A 25,604-nucleotide genomic window follows, 5' to 3' on the forward strand; every position below is an offset into this window, starting at 1 on the left:
TTGCTGCTGCTAAGTCACTTCAGTCATGTCTGACTCTGTGCAACCCCATAGACGACAGCCCACCAGGCTCCCCTGTCCCTGGGATTCTCAAGGCAGGAACACTGGAGTAGGTTGCCATTTCCTTCTCCAATGAATGAAAGTGAAAGTGAAGTTGCTCAGTCGTGTCTGAATTTTAGCGACCCCATGGACTACAGCCTACCAGGCTCCTCTGTCCTTGGGATTTTCCAGGCAAGAGTACTGGAGGGGGTTGCAATTGACTTCTCCACTCATGACCTCATCTAACCCTAATTATATCTCAAAGGCCCTATCTCCAAATGTCATCACAGTGGGGGTTAGAATTCCAACATATGAATTGGAGAGGTACACAAATGTTCAGTTCATGACAGTGTTTAAATAACGTTTGATAAAGAACTAGACTTATTTAAATATTGATTAGGGGCCGAGATTTCTAGATAGTTTTGCCTAGTGTGCTCTGATTTGGCCTCTTAGACCTTCATGAGATAATTCTCCAAATCACTGTAGGTATTTGAGTGATTCTGGCACTAATGAGAATGAAATGGCTGTCTTTGGAGCCTATGCCTGGGCTGCTGTATTTACACTGTTCGAATTCTTTTTAGCTTATTGTTGCTTTCTAATCCATTGCATTCCAGAGAGTACATCTGGCTAGCAGCCCAATTTTCAAAGTATCTTTAGCTATGCAGGTGATAAGCTCCAAGCATAGATAAGGAAAGTGGGACGATCATTTTCTTCCCCAAACCTTTCAAATATTTAGCCCATGAATGTCTCTCATAATTATTCATCAATAACTTCAAGAAACAGAAATTTAAGGGAAATGATACCCCTATATTTCTTTTAGACATTCTTTGCATTTTGATTCCTGAACTGTTTGAAGTCTGGGATGAGAGGACATTTTAGGATTTTATCAGTTTTTAAAATACGCTCTTTCTTCCTCTCTCTCTCTAAAAAAATGCAAATGCTTTATGATCTAACTCATCTTGATCCCTTAAACGACCAACTTGAACAGTGTTGCTTCACAGAGCAAGTTAAAGAGCAGGTTGGAATCCGTAAGGTCAACGACAGGAATGGGAAAAAAGGATATCGCTTTCATTATTCTTTACCTCATGCTTTTTTCCTCTTTAACTCCATAAAACTTAAAGTAATTTATCATTTGCTAACATGTGCTACAGAGAAGGCAATGCACCCTACTCCAGTACTCTTGCCTGGAGAATCCCAGGAATGGGGGAGCCTGGTTGGCTTCCACCTATGGGATCGCATAGAGTTGAACACGACTGAAGCGACTTAGCAGCAGCAGCAGCAACATGTGCTAACATATAGTACCTAATTGTTAATAGAATGCAATTGAAAGAAGAAAACCACATGCAATTTTTTTTTTTCCTCTCTCTCTCTCTCCTAGTGGCAGCAGTAAAAGGTCTGAAGATAAAATTTACTTTTATCTGGGCACTATGCTAAAACGTTTAACTTATGCTCCAGCAGGGATTGAAAGAGTATACCTGTCCTTTCTGGATCTTTTGGCATTTAAAAGGTGTTAAGTAACACAAAATATGTTTTTCTTCCTGTTTTTAAAAAGTACAGTGTTCAGAAAGTATATTTCTTAACCAACATATGGGCTACATTTTTTTTTCTGATGAAGACTAATAGAATTTCTCAGGCTCAAAGCATGCCTATTGAATCAAGAGTGCTAGAAAAACCTTGAGAAATTCAGGTTTCAAAAGACCGTTTCTGCGTCAGTAGTCTTTCATTGCAAAATAAAACTTTATAAAAATTGCTTTAATGCTGAAAATTTGACTGGACTTTCATGCAACAAGTTAAAGAGGAAAAGGTAAATAGGACGTTTTGAAAGAAGAATGACAAGATTTGGTATGTCTTTAGGGAGATATATTAAATCATCACATTTATAGAAAAATGTACTTTTATCATTCTCACATTTCTTATCAAGTCATAGAAATATTTTAAATTAGGCTTAAAGTAAATTTTACTCTAAAATATAGAAATTAATATCATATGGAATTGTGTTATATCTAAAGACCCTCCCCAAATATCTCATTTGGAGCTCTATGTTTAGGCTGGTTTCAGAAATTTCAACATAATATAGTTTTATAATCATTTATTTTTTAATCAAAGAATAGATAGTCATCAACAAGCCATCAGATAGAATTTACTGAAAATGTCATGACTAGCCTAAAATCTATCAAGCTCAAGGCAAATGCGTTGAAACATTTTTAAAGTCATTTGATAAATGCGGTAAACTTCTGTTTGGTTGAACATAAATGTCATTCTTATTGTAAGGTAGGTTTTAGTCCTTGGTAACATCCTTTTAAAAGATTATTCGTAAAAGATTGAATTATTATAGTACCAATGGATACCAGTTATAAACTGAAAAATAAATATATTCAATGAGTTACAACCTACCAGAACAAAACACAGCCTTTTTTAATATAGTAGAATAAAATATCTACCTTTCTTAATATAATTAATTGTGCCAATGATAAATGTCATGCTATAGTCTCTAACACATATATAAAGATGTTTTATTGCCTATCAGTGAGAATTTTTATCAAGATAGTAAAAGATAAATCATACTGTCTTTAATGTACTCTTAGCCTGTCTGTGTGAGAAGGTCAGTTCAGCTTTCGAAATGTAGGTCGCTGATTGAACAAATGTGTGTGTGTATGTATGTATATGTGTGAACATCTGTATACTATAACCATACACATAAATGTAGGTAAATGCATATGTGGATGCTAATACATGTGTTTGTGTTTGTATCCACATGTTGATATATGCGTCCAAATACACACAGTTATTGCATTAATTCTAGTCCTCTGGGAACCTATGTCATGATGGAATTAATATTGTGAGAAATTCTCTGGAGTAAACATTTGTGAACCATAAAGGAGAGAAGGACCTGGAGTGGACCAGGGAGAACCTTCAAGAGCCAGTGTTGGTCTGATGCCTGTGACAAGAGAGGAAGGATGGAGGAAGGAGAAAGAGGAGCCTTGGACTCTATGACAACTCAGAGGAATTCTTAGCCAGGCTGACGGTAGCTCCAGAGAAAAGGTTGCCAATTGGAAGCTTTCTGCTTGGCTGACCTCAAGATTCCTACCAAGCCCAGTCATTAGCTAGAGAAGCAGCCTGGGGAGATGGAGACACCTTGGCCTTGACTCTGATGGATCCTGAAGATGTCAGCCAACTCCTCCCCTTACAGCAGACTCTGTAAGGGGAGGAGATCTGAGTAGGGCAAGCCCAAGGCTGCCACACACATATATATACTAATTTCTAATAGATTAGTCATTCTTCAGTCTTTCTGAACCTAACATTGATTATTTATGACTTTCCCAACTTTTTATCCCTTCCCCAGGATTCTATAATTTTTCAATGGATTTTTAAAGAGAGAGATGCATTGTGAAGGGAGAAGTTATGCATTGCCACAAATATTTCACATACTTGAGCCATGTGTATAGGATAGAGATAATTATATTTAAAACATTGTTATGTTTCCAAGTTGGCTGATACTTCCATCATTTTCTTTGCCAGGGGAATGGATTATCCTTGGCACCTTGTCTTGCTCAGTATCACTAATCGTCCCTTAACTATTAGAAATGCAAGGTAATGTGGTTGATGCGTATTCTCAGAAATGCTTAGACCAGAGTTAGGTTTAAGAACTCCAAGAGGTTTACTTGTGATTTATAAGCCCCCTTCAATTCCCTAGGTCCAAACAAAGAGAAAGGGTAGGGTTTTAATCCAGCAGATAAATGTGACTAGTTTTGGGACTAAAATAGGCCAATTCTCTTGAGATAGCTCTAGATGAGGGGTCAGAAGGAAGCCAACCAAAAACAGCCCCTGTTACAGATGGATTGTTAATGCCCCCAATTCATATTTGAAGCCCTAATTTCTAATGTGAAGGAATTTGGAAGTGGGGCCTTTAGGAGGTGATTAGGTTTGGATGAAGTCATGAGGGTGGGACCCCCAAGCTGGGAATAGAGTCCTTATGTGAAGAGGAAGAAAGGGGAGTTGGCTTTCTCTCTCCCACGTGAGGACACACCAAGAAAGCAGCTGTTTGCGTGCTAAGAAGAGCGTTCTCATCAGAAGCCAAGCATGCTGTCACCTTGCTTTTTAAACCATTCCATCTGTGGTAATTTTGCGGTGGCAGCTGAGCTAAAAGAGCCCTTTATCAGAGAAGTGGAGGAGAGAAAGATGAATCAGCCAGTTCTGTTTTGGAGTGACTCACATGGTCGCCTGCAACACAGAGATGCAGAAGCTTCCTGAGTGATAGGATGCCAGGAGAGGTGAGAAGCCCAGAGCAGAAGAGTGAACTGAACGCCAGCCCTGTCTTGACCAAGAACTCTGCCACCAACTCCAGCAATGGAAGGGGAACAAACAGTGTAGACAGTAAGTGCGGATCATTGACACTTACTGCAGCCAGGGAGCTTCTGGACAGCATCGATCCATGTGCCGAGAGCCCAGGCAAATAGAAGAACCTGAGAAAGAAGCATGGTTCCAGGAAGCATACTGAAGGGAGGAAATCCTTAGCTGATGTTTTCCTTGCCCAGTTTGTTTTTCACATTCTCTCTGTTGTTCTTCCCCTGGCTGGTGCCGCCTGTGTTTAAAACTCAAACTTCCCAGAGCATGGTGATTCTTTCTCCTGCCAAAGTGAACTGCTTAGATTTCCCCTTCCATATTATCAGAATCCCTTAAAGTGAAAGACAAAATAATCATATTAGATATGCTTAAAGGCAGAGGGAGCCTTTTAACATATAGTATTTTCAGTTTGCACACCCTTAAATGGATGTAAAAGGCTTCCTGGGTGTCTCAGATTATAAAGAATCCGCCTGCAATGCAGGAAACCTGTATTCAATGCCTGGGTTGAGAATATCCCCTGCAGGAGGGTGTGGCAACCCACTCCAGTACTCTTGCCTGGAAAAGCCCATAGACAGAGGAGCCTGGCAGGCTACAGTCCATGGGGTTGCAGAGAGTCGGACATGACTGAGTGACTAGCACATGAGTTTAAAGCTAAATATAGTCTTAGAAAAAAATGAAAAATGGTGATGTTAGGGACTCTGAAGCACCTATTTGCTTCTGAATGGCAAATTTTCAAAAAAAAATAAGATGATGGTTCATTAAATATACATATCTGACAATTGTTAAGATTTTTAAATATTTATCTGTAGAACAATATATTGATTGATGTCATTTCAGTCTAAAACCTTGTACAACAGTGCTTCAGCATCTTCAGAGATGAGTCCCTAGCCTTGTATTTAAGAACCAAGAAATCTGGATTGTTCAGATAGAGTTTAGATAAGAATCTGAATGGCACGTGCTTATTCCACTGAACCAGTTGCAATTTACTGATCTCTTCTGCATGTGCAATGCACTGTGATGTGTGCCAAGGGTGAATTTCTTTGTACAACTGAATAATTTCTTTGCACTCTGGTCTTCAGTGCTGATTAGTTCTTTCTTCTTTGGCTTGTTCATACAAAGGCTGCCTTGACATAAAGAAAGCCTGGAAACATCTAGAAACAACTAGGATTATGCAGCTAGAAAAAACCCAGAGATTTTCATTAGCACACTCTGTCTATACATAAATCCATATATAGTATCTAGGAACGGATGATATATTTAACTATATGAGTTAGTTCATTTTAATTAAAGCAAATGTAGCCTTTTGATCTACGGAATAAACAATCTAACAATAGGAAAAATGCAATCTGTCGAGACATATTTGAGTTATTTTGCCGTAATTGGCTTGGCAGCAGCTTCAGTCACAGATTTCTGTTTCACAGATTGTCCCCAAATGAAAAAAAGGTTTGCTTTGAAATGTAATTAATATTACGTTCAGCTGCAAGACATTCTCAGGTTGTCAAAGGAATTTGAAGGAGGTAGCTACAGAAAGTGAACAAAATAAAAGTGAAACTGAAAAGTAAATTAAGTCAAATTAATGCACACAAAGGAAACTGGACCAGTAAAAAATGTTAGTGTCATGAGCTAGGTCTTTACTTTCAGCTCAATCTCCCATAAACATTAAAATTATGAATATGGTGAAATAATTCACAGGATATATATTTATCGACAGTGATGGCCTCATTTTATCATTTAAACATGAACAAAGAGTGTAAGAAATGTAAATGCTATTCTCGTCTCTAATGAGCTGGAATAGATCAGAAGTTGTGGGGGCATGCTTTGGGAGTCAGGTCCCCTGAATTCTACATGCACGATCAGTGCTATCCTTATTGTAATCATTAATCAACTCCTTGCTACAGGCATTTGAATAAGTATTGAGTTCTATTCAGTTCAGTTTAGTTTAGTCAGTCAGTCACATCATAGCTTTGTGACCCCATGGACTACAGCACGCCAGGCCTCCCTGTCCATCACCAACTCCAGGAGTTTACTCAAACTCATGTGCATTGAGTCAGTGATGCCATCCAACCATCTTATCTTTTGTCGTCCCCTTCTTCTCCCGCCTTCAATCTTTCCCATCGTCAGGGTCTTTTCAAATGAGTCAGCTCTTCCCATCAGGTGGCCAAAGTATTGGAGCTTCAGCTTCAGCATCAGTCCTTCCAATGAATATTCAGGACTGATTTCCTTTAAGATTGACTGATTGGATCTCCTTGCAGTCCAAGGGAATCTCAAGGGTCTTCGCCAATATCACAGTTCAAAAGCATCAATTCTTCGGCACTCAGCTTTCTTTAGAGTCCAACTCTCATATCCATACATGACTACTGGAAAAATCATAGCTTTGACTGTTTTTGGCAAAGTAATGTCTGCTTTTTAATATGCTGTCTAGGTCTGGCATAGCTTTTCTTCCAAGGAGCAAGCATCTTTTAATTTCACGGCTGCAGTCACCATCTGCAGTGATTTTTGGGCCCAAGAAAATAAAGTCTGTCACTGTTTCCGTTGTTTCCAAAGTGATGGGACTGGAATTTTATTTTTATATTTTGCCTGTGCTGGGTATTCATTGCCCGCAGGCTTTTCCCTCGTAGTGGCAAGTGGGGGTTACTCTCTTGTTGGGAGTACATGGGCTTCTCATTCAAGTGACATCTCTTGTTGCAGAGCATGAGCTGTAGGAGCTCAGTAGTGGGAGCTTCAGTAGTTGCAGCTCCTGGGCTCGAGAGCACAGGCTCAGTGGTTATGGCGAACAGCCTTTGTTGTTCCGCAGCACATGGGATCTTCCCAGACCAGGGATTGAACCCACGTTCAATCCATCAAGCCACCATGGAAGCCCCACCCAGTATATTTTAAACACCAAAGCCCATGATACACCAGCAATTAAACATATGTGATATTAATTGCAGACACTAGTGGAATCTTAAATATCTTTTCTCCTCCTTTTGACTGGGAAGTTTGTAAATACATTTGTATTTACTAGCTTTAAGAGTTGACTGTGGTAGTTAATATAAAGTTAGAAAAAAGTCGCAGTTTGCAAGTAAGAACATATGGTTTATGAAAGGATAAGCACAATGATGTTTTTTTCAGTCTGCTGGCATTAGGGAGTTGCCTTACAGTATCTCTTAAAAAGGTATGATTGCTTCACGAATCAGCAGCAGTGTCGTGTTTTTGCAGAGCAGGATTTGTATCAGAAGATTGTTTTATTCTTGTTCAAAATCTGGATTGCTTCCTCCTCACAATTAACCCAGTTTTCTGGTGACATATTTATCACTATCATTACATGACCTAAATTAGCTTCAACCTGTGATATGTGGAAAATTTGATAACACAAAGAAGTTTGGGAAGGCTATTTTAAAAGGACAGGAAAGGGGAAAGATTGGAAATGTGCCTTACCGTATATCCTGACTCTGGCTGGAAGACCAGCTTTTGAGCAAGCTGTTATTTTCCACATGGGAGTAGCATTGCTACAGTAAATTGCCAGATTTCATCCATCATAATGTCATGGCTCATATTAAAATGTCTTCAGGGACTGAAGGGAGGGATGGGCAAAAGACATCAAATCAATTTTCAGGCAATTGCTACGGTTTTTAGAAACTAAGCCCTATGTGATAGTGTTATGGCTGCACAAAGGGAGGTTATAAATAAGGTCCATACATCAAGGGAGGAAGTAATTTAGAAAAAGAAAGCTGATTTGACTTTTGTGTGAATCTGAACATATGGTCAGGGTACAGCTTGGTTATCATGCTATACGTTCTTACGAGAGAGAAGAACTACATTAACACCTCAGAGAAATTAGCCCATGAACAGAGTCTTGCAACAGAGAGCTCTGAAACTATACATTCTTCTTGATCAGTTTATAAGGACTTCAGGCTGTTTTGCATTTTTTATTATTTGATCACAAGAAACTCTAGTTAATCATTATTACTTGGTGACCTGGAGATACATTTTCCTGGGAGTGTTGGGAAGAAGGATTGGCCCAATTAAGAGAACTGCAAGGCAGATAGTCTTTCATACATAAAATTCCTTTTTCTTCCTAGTTTATTGTTAAACTAGAATGCAGCCTATATTTGTCAATACTACCTGTACTCTGTAAGCAGCCTGTGTTTCAAAAACTTAGCCATCACTAAATAAGCCTTGTGTGGATGGGGGAGAACCTTGTAGTATTTCCATGCATTAATATCACTGGAAAAAAAAAAAGATGTGAATAATGTGACATCATTTGCCCAGGAGGATAAAAATTAAAATCTAAGTGTTTGTGATATCCTAATCTCCTACTGATACTTTAATTATAACAATATAAATGATATCATTTTAAACCGTAGAATCACAGTAAGTCAGCATATACAGCAAAAGTACTTCCATCAGTGTTGCTAGTGTATAATTTTTGCTGTCTGGTTTGAGGAAATTTAGCTCTGTAAAAGTACTAATCTTCAAACACTCTGTTTCCCAAAATTATTACATGCTGAATGAAGTTATGTTTCAATTTCCTGATCATCAAAGTAAGTCAGTACACCTCCCTGCCCTCAGGAAGGAGATGTGGTTTGACATACGTTTGACATATTAGAGGGCACACAACCCCACATACTATTATGGAAGATAGAATGTTAAAGAATACTTTTTAAAACTATAGTACATGCAGAGATGATTAATAAGGGGTCTAATTTGGGACAGTGACAAGCTACAAAGTTTGAGAAAATAAACTGCCTCAAAATTTTGCAATAAGCAACTCAGTTGGAAATAGTTCAAATATGTGTTAGGGAAAAAAATAAGAAAAAAGATGTTCCTTTTGACTATTCATTTATGCTTTATTCACATACAAATCAGGGATTTTGTAGACTCTGAGAGGTCAAAATTAGTTCAAGAAAGTCCAGTTTTAAGTTAATATAGATGTCTTGTTTAACTGTATATAAACAAGATTTGATTATTTGCAAAAAAAAAAAATGATGCGCCATAAACTTTAAAGTAGATTTTGCTGTGCTTAATTATGTTTTCATTTGTAATTTGATTTGCAGTTCTAGTAGAGTGATGCAATATAATTTTAGCCTTGGATTCATTCAAAATGCATTTACTCTATATGTTTAGTATCAAAAAACACAGTGAGTTAGCTAAGTTTAAGCTAGCCATTGATTTATGAAAAACAGGGGTAGAAAAGAAATGCGCTAGTTTGTAGAAGGTCTCAATAGAAACCTATGACCAGAATGAAAATAAATCAACCAAGGACCTGGTTACTGATGTATAATTTTATTAAAATACCCATCCTAAGTTTTCATAGGTAACAGGAAACTTGTAGGTTACTAAAACTGCCACCATTTCATTCATTTTCTGCCTCAGTTTTAAAACAATGAAGGAAGCATTAAATGAAGACTCATTAGAAATCAATGTTTTGTAGGTGCTAACTTTCCAAAAATGGTGAAACTTCCTATAAATTGAAACATTGTTTTAATATTTTATCATTATTTTGTCTTAAATTAATAAACTGGGTTACGTATAATAATATAATGCTTAGTCTCAAATCAAATGATTTGTATATTTAATAGTTTTTGAGAGATTGCTATATTATGTAAGATATTGTTACAAGTACTGGGACTATCAGTAGGAATAATGAGTATTAGTAGTGTTGTTGTTTATATTATCTCTAAAGCCTATTGAGTACTTCACATGTCAAATTCAATTAATGCTCATAACAACATGATAGGTTAGTAGCTACTATTATCCCCATTTTCCAAATGGGGAAAGTGAGCCTTTGAGTGTTTGAAAAACCTTGCCTATGGGTACAAAGATAGTAACCCGGAAGTAAATCCAAGACTTCCTGGCTGAATCCTTTGTCTGGCCCTGCTCTCAAAGAGCCATATGTAATGAGATAAGGGTTATAAAAATAATGCGTAACACAAATTGGAGTATCTTGTGAGACAGAGAAAAGAAATCATATTGATGGCAGGTCATGAACTTTTGAGGAAATTTTCCTAACACTGCAACTGACATATCTTTGAGAAAACTCCACAAATCTTTCTTTCTCTTTTTTGCATCTGATGTATGGAAATATTTTTCTCATTAATCCTTTGTTGAGAAGAATGTTGAATGGTTGGCTTGAATTTCTCAAGTGCCTTTCTTTATGACAAGTAAAGAACAGTTGCAGTTGCTGAAGTGAGATTTCCTGCCCTGCCATAGTCGCACTTCAGCTTTGGGACAGCAATCTTTTCACTCGTCAAATAGCGTGAAAGAGGTACCCACCTGTGTGGAGAAATTCTGAGTCTGGTACAAATTTAGACACAGGACTTTCTCTCTGGGAGTGTGAAGTATCAATATTACCTCCTGATCCCAAACACAGTTTGCTGACCATGGTTTGCTTTAATAAGCATGCATTCCATTGACTGGCAATACAAACAATCATTAGAATAGGGCTTCCCAGGTGGCTCAGTGGTAAAGAATCCACCTGCAAATGCAGGAGACATAAAAGACACTGGTTTGATCCCTGGCTCGGGAAGATCCCCTGGAGGAGGAAATGGCAACTCACTCCTGTGTTCTCGCCTGGAAAATCCTGTGGACAGAGGAGCTTGGTGGCTACAGTCTGTGGAGTTGCAGTCAGACATGACTGAGCTACTGAGCACACATATATGTAACCGTTAGAATAATGAACTTTGAATTAGTAATCAGAACCTAAAGAAACTATAGCGATTGCCCAAACCAAGAACTGAATCAAACATTATATTTCTTTTTGATAGAGTAAGTAAAAGGTAGGCAGGCAGAGTATTTATATTAGTGGTTTAGGTAGATGAGCAGCTAAGGCAGAGAATGTGGAGTTAAAGCGAATGAGATAGTGTATTTAGGTCCTTTTCTTAGATCAGTATCTGGAACTCAGTTAACATTACAAATAAGGGGCAGTAGTTAGTATCACGGAGCATCAATGTAAAGGTTGTAGTGTCTGGACGTTCCCAGCTGTGTGCACTCAAGAAGGACAACTGCAAAGATGGGAAGCAGGAAACACATTGTGGAGGTGAAGGAATGGGAAGAATGGATTCACTCAGTAAACATTAGCTCATCAGAATAGTTAGTATAAACATATAATTGATGTTTTCCAGACTGAGAAACATAAGTTATAATTCTAATTTCTTTTGTAAAAATTTATAAATGTCCCAAAGCTCAGTGCTGTTTAGTGTGAGTGATCACATAATTTTTCATGCCACTCTGCTATTTGAGAAAGGGGAAGAAATTCATAATTACAACAAGACTGGACCATTCCAGACACAGGAGGATGTGTCTCATCTTATATTTTGGAAACAGTTACACCATGGAAAATGTATAGTGAGTTCAGATACATAAAGAATGAGTTATTGGCATCAAGGAATAGAAATAAAACATCTGATAGAAAATTTAAAAATCTTTGAGTGTTATTTGTATTAAATACAAAAACAGTATTTTTTCTGCATTTTTTTAATTAAGCCTATTATCAGTCAGTTCAGTTTACTTGCTCAGTTGTGTCCAACTCTTTGTGACCCCATAGACTCCAGCACACCAGGCCTCTCTGTCCATCACCAGCTCCTGGAATTTACTCAAACTCGTGTCCATTGGGCCTATTACACTTTAATTAAAATACTTTGAAAGGTGGCAAGATAAATCTTATAATGGGTTGTACTGAGGGAGGCCTATTATAGAATAAAAAAATGCTAATGAAAAATACCTTTATTAATATAGAAACATACTTATTTAATTGTCTAAAATAGCAAGTGTTTATTTTCCTATATTTTATTTGTTCTGTGTAATTTGTTATAGTTTTAAATGAGGTTTTGTATTTTTTTTTCTGTTAGAGATCTTTGAAATTCATTACACTGTTTAAGGTTTTGAATCTTAATTTTTTAAGAGAAAAATTTATTGCAGCTTTAAATCAAGTTAATAGCTGAAACTGTTGGAATAGTAAAGAATTTAAATCTCTCTGTTGAATAGAGTTTTCCTCTACACATTATAAAAATATCTATAAGAATTGACATATCTATGTTCCAGTCATAGAGAAGATTGATTTGTATAGTGTCTGAATGCATTTTTCCTCATTATTAGCAAAATATTGATCACTGTAATAATATGCTTTTAAGAAAAAGGTGTTTATCGCTAAGAATGTGAACAGTTTTTCTTACTGTACTGAACATCCCACTTATAAGCACACAAATATTTAGACTAAAACCTTCCTAATCTACAGAAAAACAAGAAAATGCATGTATCACTTCCATTCTCCCCAGGAAACTCAAGAGTCTATGTCATATAGAAAATTTACAGATGGCCCTCTCCATGCATTGTGTTAACATCAGTTCAGTTCAGTCGCCCAGTCGTGTCCAACTCTTTGTGACCCCATGAATCGCAGCATGCCAGGCCTCCCTGTCCGTCACCAGCTCCCAGAGTTCACTCAAACTTATACACATTGAGTCGGTGATGCCATCCAGCCATCTCATCCTCTGTCATCCCCTTCTCCTCCTGCCCCCAACCCCTCCCAGCATCAGGGTCTTTTCCAATGAGTCAGCTCTTTGCACGAGGTGGCCAAAGTATTGGAGTTTCAGCCTCAGCATCAGTCCTTCCAGTGAACACCCAGGACTGGTCTCCTTTAGGATGGACTGGTTGGATCTCCTTGCAGTCCAAGGGACTCTCAAGAGTCTTCTCCAACACCACAGTTCAAAAGCATATATGCAGGTCAGGAAGCAACAGTTAGAACTGGATATGGAACAACAGACTGGTTCCAAATAGGAAAAGGAGTACATCAAAACTGTATATTGTGTTAACATAAGGAGTGGTAAATCAGAAATGGCTTCCAAAGAAAGGGTGGGGTTTTCTCTTGACCCATTGGTTATTGTCTTCAAAGCTGATATTTGTAGGTGGAAGAAAATCTGAAGTACTGAAATAGGATCCCATTGGGAATTCTCATTAGGATTTGCATTTTATGGTCACAGCCTTCCTCGCTCAGAATCGAACAAGTCCATTGTGTTCTCTTCAGCTTGATGGCTCTGACATTTTCTGTCCGCCCAGCATCACCTGCGTATTGGCCTGCCCCTTGCCAGTTGTTCGCTCTTAGCCTGCTTGTTATTAGTCAGTTGTTTTTTTTTTCAGTTAGCCTCTGATTGTACTCTTTTCTCTCTGCATGCTCTTTCTCACCTAATTTTCCATTTATTTACCCTTCAAAGACTTCTTTATCCTCACTGTTTAAGGCTATACTTGGCTGTCAATTTGGGAAGAGGTATTTCCCCACCCTATTATCATGATCATGACTTAGTGAGCAAGGCAGAGTGTAGCGCTATGGCTTTTACTATAGACCTCTTCAAAGCGCATATGTGGATCAACACTGAGTACATGCACTTAAAACAAGTAGGTGGTCTTTCACTCTTCTTAGTTTTGAGCAGTCAGCTCTGATCCTGTAACTCTTGGGATTAGAGAATTTCATACAGGAAGAATGATTTCTTAGCCCATTGATTTTCTATCCCCTCTAACCTCCCAATCCTATGAAATTCTGTTTTCATTAACTGAATCATTTATTCTGTGACTTATTCTTTCCAATATTTAAAGAAGAAAGCAGACACATTGAATTTGGGTGAATATTGTAGTTTAGTTCAAGAAACAAACTCTGAACCTAGTTTCCCAAGAGCATCATTATATATTTCAAAATTGTAAATTCCCACTAGAATGTGGGTTCCACGAAGGCAAAAATTTTGACTCATGGTTTCCTGGTCTGTCCTTGGTGCCTAGAATCTTGCCTGGCACATAGTAGTTGTTCAGTAGGAAGCTTTCAACAAAAAAATCATTCTTCTTCCTAATTTGCCTTTGTTGTTCAGTCGCTAATTCATGTTCACTCTCTGCAACCCCATGGGCTACAGCACACCAGGCTTCCCTATCCCTCACTATCTCCCGGAGTTTGTTCCAAACTCATGTCCACTGAGTCAGTGATGTGATCCAACTATCTCATCCTCTGTTGCCCCCTTCTCCTTCTACCCTCAGTCTTTCCCAGCATGGGATCTTTTCTAATGAGTTGGCTCTTTGCATCAGGTAGCCACACGTTAGAGCTGAAACCAAGTCAGTTTCACCCAAAACACATACATTTCACCTTACTATGTTTTTTCAAAATAGCACCAGCTGCACAAAGCAACATGTATAACATACAGTCACATTAAGAATGAACTCAAAATAAGGAGCACTGAACAAATGGAAGTGTTTTATGGGAACCTGGGTAAAATGAAATTTGCAAATGTAAAGGTGAATTTCATAATGACATATGAACTGGGCATGCATGTCTATATCCACACAGAGTCCGACATGGCTTGACTGAACACACTCACTCCTAGCACTTTGCCTGAGACCCCTGAGCATGGCTCATAGTCATCTGATGTGTGCAAAGAAATCTGATAGAACAGCTTCACTTCTTTTTAGCATTCACAGTTTATCTCAGAGCTTTAAAAAAGCTTGCATACATACTTTGCAATTACTGAATGGAAGTCAATGATAAGGGATAGGTTTCTATACAGGGAAATTTTTAAAGTAAAATTTCCAGAAGATATCCAAATCCTTTTGTTAGGTAAGGAGAAAGCGAGCTATACAGGAAAACAGAGGAAGATTGCTAGACAATAGAATGGGAGTAAGGAAGTTCATGGACAGGACTTGGTAACCTGTCCTGTCCCAGCACCTTCCACATGCCTGCAAAGTGGCTCCAATAGAACTCCAACACCTTGATCATGACAGAAACAGTATTTGGGGGAGACTACTAGGCTTAGTTGAATTGCCTGAATGTTACCAATGGAGGTAAAGTTATAAACTCCATCTTCCAGGCTGACACATAATTAGCCTTTCATCTGAAACTTTGAGTAGTTTTCAGGCTTAACACATCTTATTTCTATAACCCTGATTGCTGCTGGAGCAGCAAAACCTTGCTCAGAGGACCTCTAGGAAGCAATTCATGGCTCCATCTTATCCTAAAATGTTGCCAGGATCCTGATGGAGGAGACGGAGAAGGAGTGAAATCTATTAATCTCATTACATTTTTTCATTGCCAGTGTGTTGGGTTTTGTTACTTCCTTTTTAATCACACATGCAGATGTGAGAGTTGGACCATAAAGAAGGTTGAGTGCCAAAGAACTGATGTTTTCAAACTATGACAGTGGAGAGGACTCTCTCAAGAGTCCCTTGGACAGCAAGATCAAACCAGTCATTTGATCTTTCCTTTGTCATTTACTTTAGAATGTACCAATTCTAAAGGAAATCAATCCTATATATTCATTGGAAGAACTGATGCTGAAGCTCCAATACTTTGGCCATCTGATGTGAAGAGTTGACTCACCGGAAATGACTGTGATCCTGGGAAAGACTGAAGACAAGAGGAAAAGGGGACGACAGAGGATGAGATGATTGTATGGCATCACTGACTCAATGGACATGAGTTTGAGCAACTTGGGGAGATAGTTAAGGACAGGAAAGCCTGGCATGCTGCAGTCCATGGGGTCACAGAGTCCGACATGACTTGACTGAACAACAACGATGAGATTTTTAAAAGTCAGTAATGACTATTTGGCAAGGAGGTGTATTTATTTTTATACTACAGGTGTGTGTCTTTTTAGAAAAGATGACGCTAAAGAGATTTTTTTTAGGTTGAGTAACAGTTGAAAATTAAAACTGGAGGTGAATCCTATTGCGAAGAAAAGACACTTCTGTAATGAAAACCAAGCCTCCCAAGCCACTTACTCAAATATAGATCTAAGACGCATTTACTAGCCCAGTGATTCTCAGCCCAGCTGCAAGAAGCTTTTTAAAATATATTTATTTCCATGCTTCACCCCAGGCCAATTAAATTAAAATCTCTTGGTGTGGTGCCCTGGAAATAGTTTGAATTTAAAAGCTGATAGTTCAAAACAGGCAGCCTGAGTCGAGAGAAATTGATCACACCCTTTTTTAATCTATCACTTTCAAAGGAATTGTATTCCAGAAGTTTGGTGAGCACTTGTTTGCATTTGGGAATACATTTTCTCAAATGAACAATGTTTTACATTGTGGTTAATTCCCCAGGCCTTTCCATAAAAGTCTAATTAAGTCCAACGTATCTGAAGCTTAGTACTCTGCTAATGGAATTATAGAACTTAATCACCATGTATAACAATGTTCCTGCTAAAATAGGCTCCAGATTGTAATGGGGAGGGAGGAGAATTAGAAAACAAGATCACTGCCTGCAGCCCAGACAAGGAGTCTTGCACTGCTCATCCTCCAACCTCTCCCCACCATCACCTTCCTGCCTTCCAGCTGTTAGGAAGCTTGAGGACCCCGAACAGTACCTCTCATGTTCCTGATTCATTCTCCTCCATCAGATAGAATCTAACCAGCCAGCAGCTTCCCCTCTTCTGCCACACGGGTGCCTCTGATCAGGAGTTCCTTCCTTGTCTGGATGCACACATAGGACCTAGCCCCTGTATTGCTTATGTGAGTGTGTGTGTGGTGCAGTGTTACTGTTGTGGTGGTGGTTGATCAGTTGCTTAGTTCAGTCATTTCCTCCCCTATTCTTAATTACTGTCTTTTTAAATGATGAAGTTATTTCTTTGCCATCAAAGTGAAATAGACAAGAGATAAAATGATTTTTTTAATGGTCATCCCTCCCCATCCTCTTTTTGCATTTAGACACGATAAGCACAATGTCCATATAACTTGTCCTCAAATACAGGACACTTTTGGATAGCAAAAATGGGACACTAAGTAATTGTGCTGGACAGCCCTAGGTAAAAAGCGATGTTTGTTCCCAGTAAATGTGGCTGTTTGGCAAATCAAAAGAGTGGTATCAGATTCACTTGCGTTACACTGCATGTTGGCAAAAGATTAGGAATCAGGATGAATAGGAAATGTTACTGTGATCAAGGGAGAGATAATATTAGGTATTAATTTCATTGGTATTGATTTTGTCCTTTGCCACCCAAATTGCCTCACTGGTCTAGTCACTGCGGTTTGGGATAATGAGATGGGTTTGGGATAATGAGATAGGGGAATAGGGCAAAGTCTCTACCTAACAGTGGTCCCAGTGAAAGGAAAGGAAAAAGAAAATGTCCCAAAAAGTTGAGAGAGAAGAAAATTGTTGTCAGGGAGTCACTGAGAAATATGTTGGTTATTTTAGGGGAGGGGTATTCACTTGTAAAAGGATAAAAATAAGTTAAAGTTGAGCGAGAACCATTCATAAATCTGAATGTTAAAAATGAATAAATAAAGCAGAGTATTAGGGATGTGAGAGTATTTTATACCCCATTCTTTGTTCAAAGAGACTGAATTGTACTGAGTTATTTCTGCTGCTTCTCCAAATGTCTTTTCATGACACCCTTTCCAATTGTATGCATATGGTTGGCATCTACTTAGTCAAACCAAGATGGCAGAATCTGGTGCTCCCAACTCAACTGGGAGAGAGTCCATCTCTACTTATGTGGACATCTGTCAGAGGACATTTCTGCTCCTTTCTACACAGCAAGGATGGGGGAAAGGAGCTAGAGAAATCAGTATGTGAAATGTCAACCTCATGGCACATCGCTTTTTGGATTTACTTCTTTGTCCCTCTGGGAATCTCATTCATGTAACACTTGGCACAATTCCCCATCCTCATCCAGCCTTCTGTACTGGTATTTTGAATGCCTTCAGTTTTTGAGCAGGCTGGCAATATGATTGATCTTGTCATTATTTTCTTTCAATCTTGAATTATAATCTAATAATCCACTTGATCTTTAGGGAACATTTGTAATTGAACTAGTTTAGCTTTTTGGGGGTGTCCCACTTTCTTCACAACACTCCCACTATTTCAAAGACTTCTGACAACCAAATTAAGTCTCTTGGCCCACATAAAATTAATAGTACAAGATGACCAGATACTGTTATTTCATATTGTTAGAAATGGTCTGTCTTAAAAACCAAAAGTTTCCCTAATATGATATCAAGTTTTTTTTAGATTTCTAATAAAAATATGTGAAATAAATACATATATCCACATTGATAAGGTTCATAACAATCATTTCAAAAGAATACTTGATTATTTAAAAATAATTATTAAGTGTGTACTATTTGCTAGGCACTTTCAACTTGATAGATGTTTAATTTGATCTTCATAGTCAATCCCTGATGTAGCATTGTTTTGAGGAAAAGGAAATGGAAATTCAAAAATAATTGAATATACAAAGATTATATAGCTTTAACTGTCTGGATCAAGATTTTAACAAACATTATTTTTCCTGACTTCAAAGCTTTGGTCTTCACCATTCTCCTTAATCAGCTGCTAACATATTTTGCACAGTGAATAGTTGCTCAGTTGCTCAGTGAAGGTTGCTCAGTTGTGTCCAACTCTTTGCAAACCCATGGACTATACAGTCCATGGAATTCTCTAGTCCAGAATACTGGAGTAGGTAGCCTTTCCCTTCTCCAGGGGATCTTTACAATCCAGGGATCGAACCCAGGTCTCCCACACTGCAGGTGGATTCTTTACCAGCTGAGTCACAAGGGAAGCCCAAGAATACTGGAGTGGGTAGCCTATCCCTTCTCCAGTGGATCTTCCTGACCCAGGAATTGAACCAGGGTCTCCTGCATTGCAGGCAGATTCTTTCCAACTGAGATGAGCTATCAGGGAAGCTCCTCTCTATATTTACATGTATCCTTTATATTAATCCTGAGGAGTCCTGAACGTGTGCTTTAATTTTCATATAGCTCCTGACAGAAAGTTTGCTATGACTTTTGAAATTATTCAATCCCTGTTTGTGGTATAGAGGAGATATTTCTAGAGCATATTAGTGAGCATCTTGTTTGATTCTCCATCATCACTACAAGATGGTCAAATTACTTAGCAAGGCTTCAAGGGTGCCAAAAAATATACCCTCTTATCTATTCACCTCCTATACATAGAAATATTCCCATACATAGAAGTATCCCCATAGAAACACATGAAGTTTTTATAACGCTCTGGGTTGCCCACATGTCTGTACCTTTGTATATGGTCTTTTCTATGCTTAGAATCCATCCTTTATCAGCAGCCCTTTCTCCCTTTGCCTGAATACCTCCTATATATCCTTCAAGTCTACCTTACAGTTTATCAATCTATTGAGCATCCCTGTTTCCAGTCTTTATATTACAAGGTTATACTGTTTTCTTGCCTCTCTACATTTTGACTTAGGTTCAAGGACTATGCTCTACCCACCCTTTAATTTCTGCACCCGGCAGGGTTCCTGGTGTTTCTCTCATGGCTAATAAAGATGGAATGACTAAAACAAAGATAAACTTATTAATAAGTTACATGTGTAGTATACTGCTCTCAATTAAAAAAAAATTGTTAAGCTGGGTGGAATTAGAAACTTCAATGTGTAATAGTAATGCTTTTCTTTACCTTGATGCCTTAGAAGAGTGAAATGAAGCATTTCTTCATCAACTCTTGGAAGTGCCTAAAGTTTAAGCTCTTCATCCAATCTTTTTGACAGTACTGATACATCTTTAGATGTATTGATAATATTAGGTAACCACCAAATGTAATCAAAAAGAAATAGAAGGAAGGGTTTGTAGTACAAGAACAAAAGAGAGTAAGCATGGCTTCTGAAGCAATAAGAAGCATAGACTTGGGGAGTTAGCTGGTGGGGCTCACAAAACTGGGAGCTGGTCCTGGAATAGCTTCTGAAAAGAGCACTCACATAGCAGAACTCTATTCTAGTATCCTGCATGCCTGGTGACTCAGACAGTAAAGAATCCACCTTCAATATGGGAGACATGGGGTGAATCTCCAGATCAGAAAGATCCCCTGGAGGAGGGCATGGCAACCCACTCCAATATTCTTGCCTGAAGAATCTCATGGACAGAGGAGCCTGGCCGGCTACAGTCCACGAGGTCACAAAGAGTCAGACACGACTGAGCAACTAAGCACACAGCACAGCACATTAGTGGTCGCAATGCTGGATCTCTGTGCTCCAATAGGCCATGCTCTTTGGAAGTAATGAAATACAGATATTTTTATTGCTAAAGTGTCCTCATCTCAGACATGAGTAAGCAGTTCTTTCTCCATTGTCAGCTGTCTTTCACACCCTTCTCCTAATCTCTTCTACTTTTCCCTGCTCTGCTTCCCAGATGCCCCTTTCCAAGTTGTCTTATGAAAAACTAACTACTATTTTCTGAACTATTTTATTTGCATGCTAACTTTTTCTGGTAATTTCATGGCAAGCCAGTAAAAAATTCAACATAATCTGTCATTGGTGTACACATCAGCCCTTGAGAACATGCCTCCAAGCCCTTAGCTCAGTTTTCTGTTTAAAAAATTATTATATAAATAGCTATTGATCTATTTTAAACCTCAAATGTCTAAAAAAATGAATGATTTTTATTTTTCCCCAAATTCAATGTATTATAGTCCTAATGTTCACTTAAATGTGTTCCTTAATAGAAAATTAAGAAAATAGACTGCTCACCACATTCTCCATTTACAAGTTATTGCTAATACCTCCCTTTGACAAGTTATCTGTTTTCATTAGATTTGGAAAGCACTGAAAAACAGATTTCCAGGATTGGGATCACCTGGGGGAGACCTTGAAGGAAATTTCTAATCAGAAAAACTGAAGTTGATCCTTGGGATGTGGGAGCGTCCACATATCTTATGTCTAACAATTGAGAGCTCATGGAAAATTAGCCCAATGGAACAGAATGATGTTTGAGTAGTGTGTGCATACGGTGTGTAGTACACAGTACCTGCAGGACCACTTCCTCCCAGGGTCTCTGCCGTAATCAGGGTGTGGTACGGAAGATAGAGTCAAGCAGGTCTAGACTAGAATGGTAGCTGTTCCATTTACTGCTGTCTATTGTGATCTTGGACTGCAAGGAGATCCAACCAGTCCATTCTAAAGGAGATCAGCCCTGGGATTTCTTTGGAAGGAATGATGCTAACTGAAACTCCAGTACTTTGGCCACCTCATGCAAAGAGTTGACTCATTGGAAAAGACTCTGATGCTGGGAGGGATTGGGGGCAGAAGGAGAAGGGGACAACAGAGGATGAGATGGCTGGATGGCATCACTGACTCGATAGACGTGAGTCTGAGTGAACTCCGGGAGTTGGTGATGGACAGGGAGGCCTGGCATGCTGTGATTCATGGGGTCGCAAAGAGTCGGACATGACTGAGTGACTAAACTGAACTAGACTGATTGTGATCTTGGACCATAAAGAAAGCAGAGTGTCAAAGAATTGATGCTTTTGAACTGTGGTGTTAGAGAAGACTCTTGGAAGTCTCTTGGACTGCAAGGAGATCAAACCAGTCAATCCTAAAGGAAATCAGTCCTGAATATTCACTGGAAGGACTGATGCTGATGCTGAAGCTCCAAAATGTTGGCTACCTGATGCAAAGAACTAATTCACTGGAAAAGATCCTGATGCTGGGAAAGATTGAAGGCAGGAGATGATGGGGATAACAGAGGATGAGATGGTTGGATGGCATCACCAACCTGATGGACATGAGTTTGAGCAAGTTCCAGGAGCTGATGATGGACAGGGAAGCCTGGCATGCTGCAGTCCATGGGGTCACAAAGAGTCGGACATGACTAAGGTACAAAACTGAACTGATTTTGATCTTGGACAGTTAATGTCTCTGCTCCCATGAGTACAATTATACCTAAAACCTCAAAGGATTGCTAGAGTGCTTAAGAAAACACTCAAACAAATTAGTTATTATAGTGAGTACTGTATAAACTTTCATTTTCTGAGACTCATCTTTGCCTTACTCTTGGAGGGATTGATTAGTTGGCTCCTATGACACTACTTTGGAGAAGGAAATGGCAGCCCACTCCAGTACTCTTGCCTGGAAAATCCCATGGATGGAGGAGCCTGGTAGGCTGCAGTCCATGGGGTTGTTAAGAGTTGGACACGACTGAGCGATTTCACTTTCACTTTTCACTTTCATGCATTGGAGAAGGAAATGGCAACCCACTCCAGTGTTCTTGCCTGGAGAATCCCAGGGATGTGGGAGCCTGGTGGGCTACCATCTATGGGATCTCACAGAATCGGACACGACTGAAGTGACTTAGCAGCAGTAGCAGCATGACACTACTTGCTGTATAAATCTGTTTAGTTCAGGATCATTTAAGACTCTAATTGAACCCCTTCTATAGCATAGGAACTTGAACTATATATTGCTTTGGTCTGTGGCCAAAAAGAAAGCCACATTCTATTAATAGCTGCTTATCAAGGAGACCTAAAGACATACTGGTGAAAGTTATGAGGGCTTCACTAAATACATACTAATAATTCAACAGGGTCTGTGGTTGGTTGAGTTGGTAGGTGTGGAACCTTGGATAAGGAAGGCTGCCTGGATTTTAGACTAAGTGGAGGCTGGATCCTCAAACCCCAGTCAACTGTATTTGTTACTGGGGGTAAATGTGCTATCAATAGCATTAATTATTGTCTGTTGCCTTATTAAATGGATAGCAGTTTCTTCCCAAGAAAGGGATCTCTGAAAGAGAACCACTTGTGACCAGTTTGAAGCTGGTGATTCAGGGAGTAATAATGTCTCTCACTTTAGATATGTTGAGTCTGAAGTTCTTTTTAAGTAATCAAGAGTACTACAACTGCATTGTTGGGCAGATAGTCTAAACTTAGATGAAGATTATAAATATGTGAGGTATCTGTGAGCAGACAGTAATTAAAACCATGGGTGTATAAGACAGAGATAGAAAATAAAAATGGATGAGAAGGCCCAGTACTGTGGCTGCTGCTGCTGCTGCTGCTGCTGCTGCTGCTGCTGCTGCTGCTGCTGCTGCTGCTGCTGCTGCGTCGCTTCAGTCGTGTATGAATCTGTGCGACCCCATAGACGGCAGCCCACCAGGCTCCACCATCCCTGGGATTCTCCAGGCAAGAACACTGGAGTGGGTTGCCATTTCCTTCTCCAATGCATGAAAGTGAAAAGTGAAAGGGAAGTCTCTCAGTCGTGTCTGACTCTTCGCAGTCCCATGGACTGCAGCCTACCAGGCTCCTCCGTCCATGGGATTTTCCAGGCAAGAGTACTGGAGTGGGGTGCCATTGCCTTCTCCCATACTGTGGCTGGAGGGAGGCAAATATTTCATGTTAAGGGGTAAAGATAAGATTTGACAAAGGCATGGGCAATGAGTGGTCAAAACCTTTTGTCGTTTTCAGTTGCTCAGTTGTGTCCTACTGTTTGCAACCCCATGGACTGCAGCACGCCAAGTTTTCCTGTCATCCACTGTCTGCTGGAGTTTGCTCAAATTCATGTCCATTGAGTCATGATGATATCTATCTCATCCTCCGCCATCCCCTTCTGTTTTTGCCTTGAATGTTTTCCAACATCAGGGTCTTTTCCAGTGAGTTAGCTGGCTATCAGGTAGCCAACGTTTTGGAGCTTCAGCTTCAACATCAGTCCTTCCAATACATTGAATATTCAGGGTTGATTTCCTTCAGGATTGACTGGTTTGATCTCCTTGCAGTCCAAGGGACTCTCAAGAGTCTTCTTCAATACCACAGTTCAAAAGCATGTATTCTTTGGTGCTCAAAACCTTAGGAGACACAGAGAGTGAACCATAACGTAAACAATGCATTTCAGATGGTGGTGATGTGTCAGTATAGATTCATCCATGGTAACAGGTGTACCACTCTGGTGGGGATGCTGACAGACAGAAGGCAGCGTGTGGGGAGAGCAGCGGGTATAGGAGCTATCTCTGTATCCTCCCCTCAGTTTTGCTGTGAACTTTAAAATTCTCTAAAAAATAAAACCTTAATAATAGTAATTTTAGAAATTGTTGGAGACTAAAAAGGAAAGTGTTGGGTTATATGGCCAACATAAAAGAGTGTTTTTTAAGAAAGTTTGTAGTGTCACTACTGCAGAATCAGGTCAGCTGAGGATGAAAGATTGCCTGCTGAATGGAGTGATATTACATGTGGAAGGAACATTGGGAGGTGAAGAAGGCAGGATTAGATATATGTTTATTCAATATCATGTGTTCTTAATGTTTCATAATATCTTTTTCCATTTCATAATAGGCTTTTGAAGGTATTTCCACGGTGTTAACCTTCTTCTAGCAGAGTTCTACCATAGTTTATTCAATGCATTTCATGTTGTTGGCCATTTAGTTTGATTCTAACTTTTTTGCCACTATAAACAACCCTATAATGAGCACCCTTGTAGCTGTGTCTTTATGAATATAATTATGTCCTTGGGCTACATTTCCAGAAGTGTAATTGCTAGGTTAAAAGTTGTTCTATTTTTTAAATACAGGGTTACATAATCACTAGAATGTTATTACCAAACCACTCGGAGGCTAAGGCTGCATAATCTCCTGATGTCTTTTCTCTGGGGAATGAGGTAAAATCAAAATGATTTTTTTTTTCATTGATTATCCACAGTTTGATGCATCTATACATGTCTCTGAGATTAGTTTAAGTTGAACCGTAGTATAAAACTTTAGTTCCAAAAAACAATCATTAACATTTTGTTACCACTTACTATATGGCAGGAAGGAAGTCTTTTTTAAGTTGATGGATAAATAGATGATGGATACAGAAAAAAGAAAGATGTATGTATGGATGGATGAATAGAGACAGAGAAATTGAGATAGAGATAGGTAAGTGGGTAGTTAGATAGTTCATAGATGGATATATACTATATGTACAGACAGACATCACATTAGAAAGTCATGAGCACTCTGGAGACTGCTGTATCTTTTTCTTAGCATCCTCAATCAATCAGGTGACTTTAATTATGTCATGTTTCCATGTTGGTTCCTTGGTTTGATTAAGTGTACTTCCCTGCTTTCCTCTATTGGAATTTACACTTAGCACTTAGGATCCATAGTCAATATGGGGACCTACTATTTGGGACCTTTTTTTTTTTTTAACTTTTATGTGATGAAGATTTTGGTAAGATGTTTTCTAAGATCCCTTCCAGCTTGAAAATATGATTCTTATTTTCATCTCTTGACACTCTTTATTTTTTTAAGTACCACTTTTACACAATTATGATATTTAAAGTATGGTATATATTTCCGAAGGTAGAATTTCTGTTTGTCCATGTCTCATTTTGAGCTAGTAAGGCTTGCCTGACTTGCAATGGCATGGTATTCCAGGGGTTACTCATACAGTAACAGAAACTGGAATGTAGTTTCTGACTCTTATGCATATCTCATATACTGATACTAACATCATGATGATATGTGTCATTATTATACTTGTCTCATAGCTCAAAATCAGCTTA

Source organism: Ovis canadensis, chromosome 13, assembly GCF_042477335.2.
Source record: "Ovis canadensis isolate MfBH-ARS-UI-01 breed Bighorn chromosome 13, ARS-UI_OviCan_v2, whole genome shotgun sequence".
NCBI classification, from domain to species: Eukaryota; Metazoa; Chordata; class Mammalia; order Artiodactyla; family Bovidae; genus Ovis; species Ovis canadensis.